The 10,412-nt window shown below is 44.0% G+C and overlaps 1 pseudogene; it reads right to left on the reverse strand.

Annotated features, from left to right (window-relative positions):
* Window positions 1–323: 323 nt before the first annotated feature.
* On the reverse strand, window positions 324–442 carry LOC126185444 (5S ribosomal RNA; annotated as a pseudogene).
* Between the last annotated feature and the right edge of the window lie 9,970 nt (window positions 443–10,412).

Below are 10,412 nucleotides of genomic sequence, written 5' to 3' on the forward strand. Positions count from 1 at the left end.
CCAGAAGAGGGTGGGCAAGCGTGGCGTAAGCAGACTCTTTAGTAAATCTGTTGTACTTTATATATTTTCTGCCAACTGATCGCAGTCTTTTGTTAACTTCCCCACAACATTATCTATGTAAGCACTCCGTCTTCAGGCCACAAGTGGCCTATCGGTACCAACCGACCGACGTGTCATCCTTAGCCGAGGATGCGGATAGGAGGGGCGTGTGGTCAGCACACCACTCTCCCGGTCGTTATGATGGTTTTCTGTGACCGGAGTCGCTACTGTTCGGTCGAGAAGCTCCTCAATTGCCATCACGAGGCTGAGTGCAACCCGAAAACTGGCAACAGCGCATGGCAAACCCGGATGGTCACCCATCCAAGTGCCGGCCAGGCCCGACAGCGCTTAACTTCGGTGATCTGACGGGAACCGGTGTATCCACTGCGGTAAGGCTGTTGCCAACATTATCTATGTAATCGTTCCAATTTAAGTTACTCGTTATTGTAATCCCTAAGTTTTTAATTGAATTCACAGCCTTTAAATTTGTGTTATCTATGATGTACGCGAAATTGAGCGGATTTCTTTTAGTACTCATGTGGATGACTACAAGCTTTTCATTATTTAGAGTCAATTGCCACATTTCACACAATACAGATATAGTGTCTAAATCATTTTACAATTGATTTTGTTCACCTGATAACTTTACAAGACGGTAGATGACAGCGTCGTCTCCAAATAATCTAAGAGGGCAGCTCATATTGTCTCCTATGTCCTTTATATAAATCAGGAACGGCAGATGGCGTGTAACACTTCCTTCGGGAACACCAGATATTACTTCTGCTTTAATCGATGACTTCCCTTCAGTTACTACGAACTGTGAGCCTTCTGACAAGAAACCACGAATACAGTACCACAGCTGAGGCGGCACTCCACAGGCACACAATTCTGGAAATCTAAAACCACGGAATAAAGTTCACGTCACCTGTCGATAGCAATTGTTACTACGTGAGAGTAAAGGGCCAGTTATATTCTGAATCTGTGTTGTCTATTTGTCAATAAATCGTTTTCTTCGAGGTAATTCGTAATGTCCAAACACAATGTATGTTCCGATATCTTTCTGAAAAACACTATTAGTGATATGGGTCTGTAATTTACAGGACATTTTTTTTTTGTTTTTCTTGAGTATTGGTGTGACTTGTGACACTTTCCAGTTTTTAGGTAAGTATGGAACTACTGCATCAGCGTTCTCTGAAAGGAAGATGACTCGTACACAGTCGTGACCGTAGGTCTTGCCTTTATTAAGTGATTTAAGCTGCTTCATTAAACCGGGGAAATATATTTCTAAGTTACCCATGTTGGCAGTTGTTCTAGATTCGAATTCTGGAAAGTTCCTTGGTGAAGGAATTTCGGAAAACCGTGTTTAGTAATGCTGCTATAGTGGCACTGCCATTAGTGACATCATCAGTGTTATCAGGCAGTGAAGGTATTCTCTGTGTTTTGTCGCTGGTGTGCTCTTCATACGACCAAAATCTCTTTGGGTATTCTGCCAGATTTAGAGACAGGGTTTTGTTGTGGAAACCATTAAAAGCGTCTCGCATTGAAGGCCGCTCTGAATTTTGATCTTTTGAAAAACTTCGCCAGTCTTGGGGGCTTTGTGTTCTCTTAAATTTGGCGTACTTCTATTTACTATTTCTGTAACATTGTTCTTAGCTGTTTTTTGTACCCTGGGGGATCAGTACCATCTCTTAATAATTTATTTCGTGTGTATCTCACAATTACCGTCGATAATATTTTTTTAAAGTTCAAATCACATCTGGTCTACGCTTACGTAGTCGCACTGGAAGAAGTGGAGACTGTCTCTTAGAAAGGCGTCAAGTCATTTTTTATCTGTTTTCTTAAATAGATATACTTTCCGTTTGTTTTTGGTACGTTTGGACGGTAAGCTATTAGTCTTGCTACAATAACCTTGCAGTCACTGATACTTGTATTTATCATGATGCTTGTGTTTGCTGAGGATTGTTTGTTGCTAAGAGGTTAAGTATGTTTTCGCAACCATTTACACTTCGAGTGGGCTCCAGAACTAATTGCTGAAAAGAAGTTTCTGAGAAAGTATTCAGTACAATTTCAGATGTTTTACGCCCACTACTGACTTTAAACACGTATTTTCGCCAATTTACCGACGGGTGATTGAAGTCACCACCAATCGTAATTGTATAAGTGGAGTACTTATTTGAAATAAGTCTCAAACTTTTTGAACTGTTCTGCAGCTGTGTCATCTGAGTCGGCGGTCGATAGATGGAACAAATTCATTATTTATTCCGGTGGTCATGTATAATCTGTACCCGTACTAACTCACTAGATGTACCTAATTCAATTTCACTACAATGTAAACTGTTTCTGACAGCAATTAACATTCTGCCACCAACTGTATTTAATCTATCCACTCTGAACACCGTTAAGTTACTTGAAAAATTTCTGTTGAATTTATTTCCCGCTTTAGCCAGCTTTCTGTACCTATAACGATTTAAGCTTCATTACTTACTATTAGCTCATGGAGCTCTGGTTCTTTCCAACACATCTATGACAATTTACAGTTACAATATGTATTGTTGCTAGGTCTATTTTCGTGTGTTTGTCCTGCAACCTTTTAGACTGATGACCTCTCGGTAGTTTCCCAAGACCTTCTAACCTAGAAAAACCGCCCAGTTCCATCTACACAATCCTCGCTACCCGAGTAGCTGCTTTCTGTGTGTAGTGGACCCCTGACCTATAAAGCGGAACCCAGAAACCTTTCACCCGATGGTGCAAGTCGAGTCTGCAGCCTACATAGTTGCAGAACCATCTTAGTCTCTGATTGAGGCCCTCCACTAGGCTCTGTACCGAAGGACCACACTTGGTTCTGTCGGCGCTGGTACAGATGGTGAGCTCTGCCTTCATATCACAAGCAAGACTAACAGTCTTTAGCACTTCATCTAGCAGCCAGAAACCAGAAAGAATTTCTTCAGACCCAAGTGGCACTAATTGTTACTACTGACATGAGCCACCAACAGTAGTTGGCTGCACCCTGTGGTCTTCCTGGCATGCGGAAGCACCTTTTCCACATCTGGAAGGACTCCTCCCAGTATGCACGCAGAGTGCATACTGCATTCCTCTTATTTCTGGCTGCCGTATTCCTCACTACACGCCTAACGTTGGAGTTTTCAGCTACCATCAATCCCACCCTCTGTGAATGCACAGACGTTACAGGCAAACAGGTTTCCTCTGGAACAGGTCGAGCGACTGCATCTGCCTCAGGGTTTTTGTCAGTCACAGATAGCGCCAAAATCTGTACGTCACACAAACTGGTAAATCTCTCTGATCATCCCCACTGTATGTCTTTCGCTGCCTGACACATCTTGGAACGTCATCCACTCAACCACGGGTGATGGGTCAACCTCAGTGTACGCAGTACCTGGAGCGGCTACAAAAGTGGACCGATCGGTGTAATTGTGAGATGTGCTGCACGTTCCTCGGATACCATGTCCGTCTACCTTCAGTGATGCACACTGGCAGCAGCCTCAAGATGTGGGACTGAAACCAACGCTACCTGCAGCTGTAAATGGAGGGTTACAACTCAGATCGCATCTGAACACAGCCATCACAGTTCCTATCCATACTAAAATTGGGCGAAATATTTTCTATACAGTCAATAAACGCGGAACTGTGCCTAATAAATAAACAAACAGGCAAGAATTTAACGAGTTTAAACGAAAGAGCACAGAGTAATTTCAAAATATGTCGCTTCTTATGAAACGTGTCGGACTCACAGACGCAAACGGTGTCCTCTGATGTGCTGCAGCAGAAACGAAAGTTAGCACTCCTGCTAAGTATTTCGAGGCATCTTGAGTAGCATCTTCACTGGAGCACTCTGAATCACTAAGATAGCAATCTCGAAGCAAATCTTCTTCGTATGAAGTATACTGACGTGACATGTTTGTTACTTTGTTGCCCACTCACTACAAATAAAATTCTCGAATCACCCACAGTTTCTTCTGTGGGGGTTTCAACTTTGTCCTCTGTAATGGAAACTCCAAGGGACAAAGGTATGCTTGTCTCATTGTCAGTTAGCATTCGTTTGTGAAATTTCATTTTAACTTCGGAGGGCGTCGTAATGTTACAAAATTCACGAAGACCACGAGTCCTAGAAAAGAAATTTTCGACACACTAGTGATTCGGTTTGGTAGGCAAGATATAGGTCGCCCGTGCATTTTTCACATCTATGAAAAGTCTAAAAATGAAATTTATTGATGTAATAACCATTTTGAAGATTAGATGGGTAGATCACATAACTAATGAGGAAGTATTGAATAGGATTGGGGAGAAGAGAAGTTTGTGGCACAACTTGACCAGAAGAAGGGATCGGTTGGTAGGACATGTTCTGAGGCATCAAGGGATCACCAATTTAGTATTGGAAGGCAGCGTGGAGGGTAAAAATCGTAGGGGGAGACCAAGAGATGAATACATTAAGCAGATTCAGAAGGATGTAGGTTGCAGTAGGTACTGGGAGATGAAGAAGCTTGCACAGGATAGAGTAGCATGGAGAGCTGCATCAAACCAGTCTCAGGACTGAAGACAACAACAACAACAACCATTTTGAAATGGTAGGAGATTGTTTCTTTTCTCTACTCACATATTCGAGCAAGTTTCCAAAAACTTCTTCATGGAATTATCTTAGCTTCTGAGGTTGAAACCATAATCACTTCTATGAGGTGCTATCTGATCTGGGGTGTACCTCGAGGTAAACATACTGAAAATGTCGTTTATCAGTCCGATGAAACTCCCTACGCGATCGTGATGGAGGGCTTACCTCACAGCTCTGGCAGCGCGACGTGCAAATACACTCCTGGAAATTGAAATAAGAACACCGTGAATTCATTGTCCCAGGAAGGGGAAACTTTATTGACACATTCCTGGGGTCAGATACATCACATGATCACACTGACAGAACCACAGGCACATAGACACAGGCAACAGAGCATGCACAATGTCGGCACTAGTACAGTGTATATCCACCTTTCGCAGCAATGCAGGCTGCTATTCTCCCATGGAGACGATCGTAGAGATGCTGGATGTAGTCCTGTGGAACGGCTTGCCATGCCATTTCCACCTGGCGCCTCAGTTGGACTAACGTTCGTGCTGGACGTGCAGACCGCGTGAGACGACGCTTCATCCAGTCCCAAACATGCTCAATGGGGGACAGATCCGGAGATCTTGCTGGCCAGGGTAGTTGACTTACACCTTCTAGAGCACGTTGGGTGGCACGGGATACATGGGGACGTGCATTGTCCTGTTGGAACAGCAAGTTCCATTGCCGGTCTAGGAATGGTAGAACGATGGGTTCGATGACGGTTTGGATGTACCGTGCACTATTCAGTGTCCCCTCGACGATCACCAGTGGTGTACGGCCAGTGTAGGAGATCGCTCCCCACACCATGATGCCGGGTGTTGGCCCTGTGTGCCTCGGTCGTATGCAGTCCTGATTGTGGCGCTCACCTGCACGGCGCCAAACACGCATACGACCATCATTGGCACCAAGGCAGAAGCGACTCTCATCGCTGAAGACGACACGTCTCCATTCGTCCCTCCATTCACGCCTGTCGCGACACCACTGGAGGCGGGCTGCACGATATTGGGGCGTGAGCGGAAGACGGCCTAACGGTGTGCGGGACCGTAGCCCAGCTTCATGGAGACGGTTGCGAATGGTCCTCGCCGATACCCCAGGAGCAACAGTGTCCCTAATTTGCTGGGAAGTGGCGGTGCGGTCCCCTACGGCACTGCGTAGGATCCTACGGTCTTGGCGTGCATCCGTGCGTCGCTGCGGTCCGGTCCCAGGTCGACGGGCACGTGCACCTTCCGCCGACCACTGGCGACAACATCGATGTACTGTGGAGACCTCACGCCCCACGTGTTGAGCAATTCGGCGGTACGTCCACCCGGCCTCCCGCATGCCCACTATACGCCCTCGCTCAAAGTCCGTCAACTGCACATACGGTTCACGTCCACGCTGTCGCGGCATGCTACCAGTGTTAAAGACTGCGATGGAGCTCCGTATGCCACGGCAAACTGGCTGACACTGACGGCGGCGCTGCACAAATGCTGCGCAGCTAGCGCCATTCGACGGCCAACACCGCGGTTCCTGGTGTGTCCGCTGTGCCGTGCGTGTGATCATTGCTTGTACAGCCCTCTCGCAGTGTCCGGAGCAAGTATGGTGGGTCTGACACACCGGTGTCAATGTGTTCTTTTTTCCATTTCCAGGAGTGTATTTGTGTAGCCATTCTAACGTTCTGACGTGCACGTCCACACACATGCGTGACAGCTTCCGATATTTGATAGGTGTGTGATGCTACAGGAGATCTTCTATTACAGTCTTCGTAAATACGGCATTGTCAGGCGTGGTGATTCCGTCATCAACAAAGTAATTTCTTAATAACTTTAGCAAATGTGGTAGGTCGTAAAACAAACCATAATTTCCATGCATTTTCCATAGTGTTCAAAAAATACGTCTCACTTGTGGGTGCACAAGTTGTTTCCACGATTCTGAATTATTTGCTCCGATATCACATGTAACAGCTACAACAAGAATCCTAGCTGCTTCAATTTCTGAAGTGAACGTGTGCAACAAATTGCTTGTCACTGTCACATCAAAATGATGTACCTCGCACGACTGTCAATGTTCATTTTATCACAGCTTAGGACTGCCATGGCTTTAGATGGTGTCAAAATTGGTGATCTAGCCTTCATGAAATCTAGTAGTTCCTTTAAAATTCCTGGTTGACAGATAAACTCCTTTTCCCGGTTTTGGAGCGTTGATAAACAGGGCAAAGTACGGTTCTTTGTTCCTATATAAGTATCTGATTTTGAAGACAAGACTCACAAAGTAAGAGCAATGACAACGTCCTCCAAACGCCACTTCACACTTTTTTTTCTTTATTCAACAGGCACCGAATTCGTCCGTTAGTGGCTCGGCTCTGAGCACTATGGGACTTAACATCGGAGGTCATCAGTCCCGTACAACTTAGAACTACTTAAACCTAACTAACCTAAGGACATCACACACATCCATGCCCGAGGCAGAATTCGAACCTGCGACCGTAGCGTTCGCGCGGTTCCAGACTGAAGCGCCTAGAACCGCTCGGCCACACCGGCCGGCCGTCCGTTAGTGAAACACTGAGACAGTATAGTTTTAACCTCCTTACTTACTCTCCCCTTATTCTTACTAGGTGGAACAATTGCTTTGAGCGGTAGTCTCTATTCCTTAGCTTCATTCATGCCAGCAATTTTGTTTTCTGCAATGAAGTATTTCTTCAGTCTTCAAGTCCTAAATATCTTGCTCTTTAGTAATAACTACCAGATCAGAAGGAACTTCTGTGTTAGCAGACTTGTCCAGTTCTGTTTTCTTGGGAGAGAGATCTTCCAATGTATCGAGAACCCTCTTCCGCATTGCTATGACAACACTACGACGTTCTCTTTCTCTTACGTTGTGTTCTCTTGCCGGGACCTGTATCAGTAAGTTTATTTCCATGCCAGTTAGGTATTTTCTGGGATAAAATTGCATCTGCCTTCAGAAACATTCTTGTAGGTGTACTGAATAACTCATTTTGTAAGGTCCGTTTGTAATGCTGTGGACGAAAATGTTCGGAACATATTCTTCCATTTTTAATACTGATCTTGTCCTCTCATTTACGAGACAACCATTCACGTTGGAGCTATAAGTTTTCGGAATCCGGTGATAAAGAAAGCCGTCGTTTCTACACCGAGAGTTACTGCACTTATCAACAGTACAGTCCGAAGTGTTTTTGACATTTCACTCGGAAAATAGTGTTGACAACGCGCAAGATTACAAAAGATGCCACTTCGTACCGGAATACACCACATGTCACGAACTACAATCATGGAGGCTCTACCAGCAACGGCCCTAACCCCGTGGACACTGTGCAGTAGCTGCCCAGTGATGTCACGCGTTGCCACGCGGAAGCCACGAGAATTACGAGCCAAGCAACGAGCTCGTGAGGTCACACTAGTCGGCTTGTCCACCGCACTTCGCAAACGGTTGGCTCCATGCAAGGTGCAAGGGAAATCAAATCACTAAAGGTCTTCACATTGCCGTGTGCTATCGGGAGCTTGCATGCATTCAAACGTGTAGTAAGGAATTGTCATACTCGTTTGAAATAACTATTTGCTCCCTGTAGACAGCTGCTGACACACATAAAAGCTTCAGTGTCCCATCCTGTGACTTACACGCAACGACCTTTGTTTCTTGTAGGCCTCATCACCAGGCAAGGCCTACAAGAGAGACTGGTCGTGGCGCGTACTTCACAGCATGTGATACTGCATGTATTCCGAATGCCACCAACCATCTGCGACAGGTAGCGTATGACCATTTCAGACGACTTTAATAATTCAAGACTGCGCATATAAGTGCATGTAACTCTCGATAGCAAATGACAAAATTACGAACTTCTGCGGGTACCTTTTGAATTACACACTTATTTTTCAAATACCCTGCGTGGAACACAGATTTCGGCAAGTGTGGCGGACAGACCGACTAGTGTGAGGTCCGTATTTCTAGTGGGCCCGATCGCCAAGCCGGGAGACCGGAAAACACGCGGGAACCCAAAATACACCCCTGTGGGACGAATTGACAACAGCCTAAAATACCATTTACCCCCTTATGATATTTTATATCAACAACCAATCGTAATTAGAAAGCAACAGTAACCATTGTGTCTGTCTGAGCACGTTAAACTTAAAAACTACTACATAAATTTAAAGGTATTTCATCAGGTAACTAGAGCGCAGCTTAGGGAAATATATAGGCTTCATTCTATCAGTGTCGAATTACGGAAAAAAGATACTGTCATATAAAGCTTTGACTAAATCTTTTTTTTATAAAATGCATTTTAACTATCAGCTGTTTGTTTGTCCAATTAGTTATCTACCGATTTCGGTTATTAACCATCATACAGGTTGCAGTAGGATACAAGAGATTAGTAGAAAGCATCCGATATTCATTTGAAGCTGAAAATGATCGAAATTATCCAGTGAAATTGCACGAAGACAATTGACTGGATAATTTTTATACCGTCCAGCTTCAAAGGAATATGAGATGCTTTTGACTAATCTGTTGTACCCTACGTCCTGGATGATGGTTAATAACCAAAGCCGGCAGGTGACTAATGGAACAAATAAACAGCTGATCGTTAAAACGCATTTCATAAAATACTTTACAGCTGTTGAATCTCACCTTATGGAAACATGATCTAAAACTGCTATGTCTTTCGATTTACCTGTTTGAACACCCTAATCTCCAAAACTACTAAACGAATTTTTATGGGGTTGTCACAGGTAACTTAAGAGTAATTAGGAGAAAATGTGAGGTTTCATTTCATCAGAATCGAATCACACAACAATATATAACATAATTCAAAATTTTATGTATAATGGTCTGCTCACCTTAGTAGTTGGATGTTTAATTTCCATGTCGTAGTACATCAAAGAACCAAAATAGTAGGTGGCGTTGTTAGTTACGTAGTACAGCAAAGAACTAATAGATGGTGATATTAGATTTTATTTTTCTTTAACTTAGTGTCAGATGTGTTTTTAGAGGTTTACGTCAGTGATAAAATTAAGCATCGCAAGCTTATCTTTACGAATACAAACTAAGAGTGATTTTACTTGGCTAGGATAAATGGATTTACGGATTTCACTTTTTATATTAAAAACTTGACATTGCTTTGGTTCTTTCAGTACGTCTTGTTTATATTTTTTATAGGAAAAACAAATATGTAACGTTTGCTTTTTGATTTGGGTGCCTATTCATTACATTTTGATTTCGTTTGATTTATGGATAGAAAGCCTAGAAAACGGTCGTGTCTTTTCGAACACACTAGAACGGCAGGAGCACTGATGGCTGTACGGTCTCAAAAGTCCAATGAAGATCATGAGGGGACACTTATTGCAGCTCGAGAACGTCAACTTTAATTTGATCCTTGGGAACTCCTTCCGAAAGAAATGCGTGATTTAATTCTGATTGAGAGTATCACTCATTTCCTAGCAAGTCAGAATATTTCATTAACAGAGCCTTATAGCTATGTCTCTCCAACATAACATCGTAGACGTAGAAATTTTGATGGGAAGTGGTTCAGGCGACCTTGTTTTTCTACCCTAAACACCACTTAGTCCTAAAATTTACAATTTCGCGTACGCAATGTCTGGTGAGATTATATTATGCCATGACCATAAACAAAGCACAAGTCCAGATGCTGTGTCTTGTGGGGCCGGCCGGTGTGGCCGAGCGGTTCTAGGCGCTTCAGTCTGGAACCGCGCGACAACTACGGTCGCAGGTTCGAATTCTGCCTCGAGCATGGGTGTGTATGAAGTCCTTAGGTTAG

The sequence above is a fragment of the Schistocerca cancellata genome, chromosome 4 (assembly GCF_023864275.1).
Source record: "Schistocerca cancellata isolate TAMUIC-IGC-003103 chromosome 4, iqSchCanc2.1, whole genome shotgun sequence".
NCBI lineage: Eukaryota > Metazoa > Arthropoda > Insecta > Orthoptera > Acrididae > Schistocerca > Schistocerca cancellata.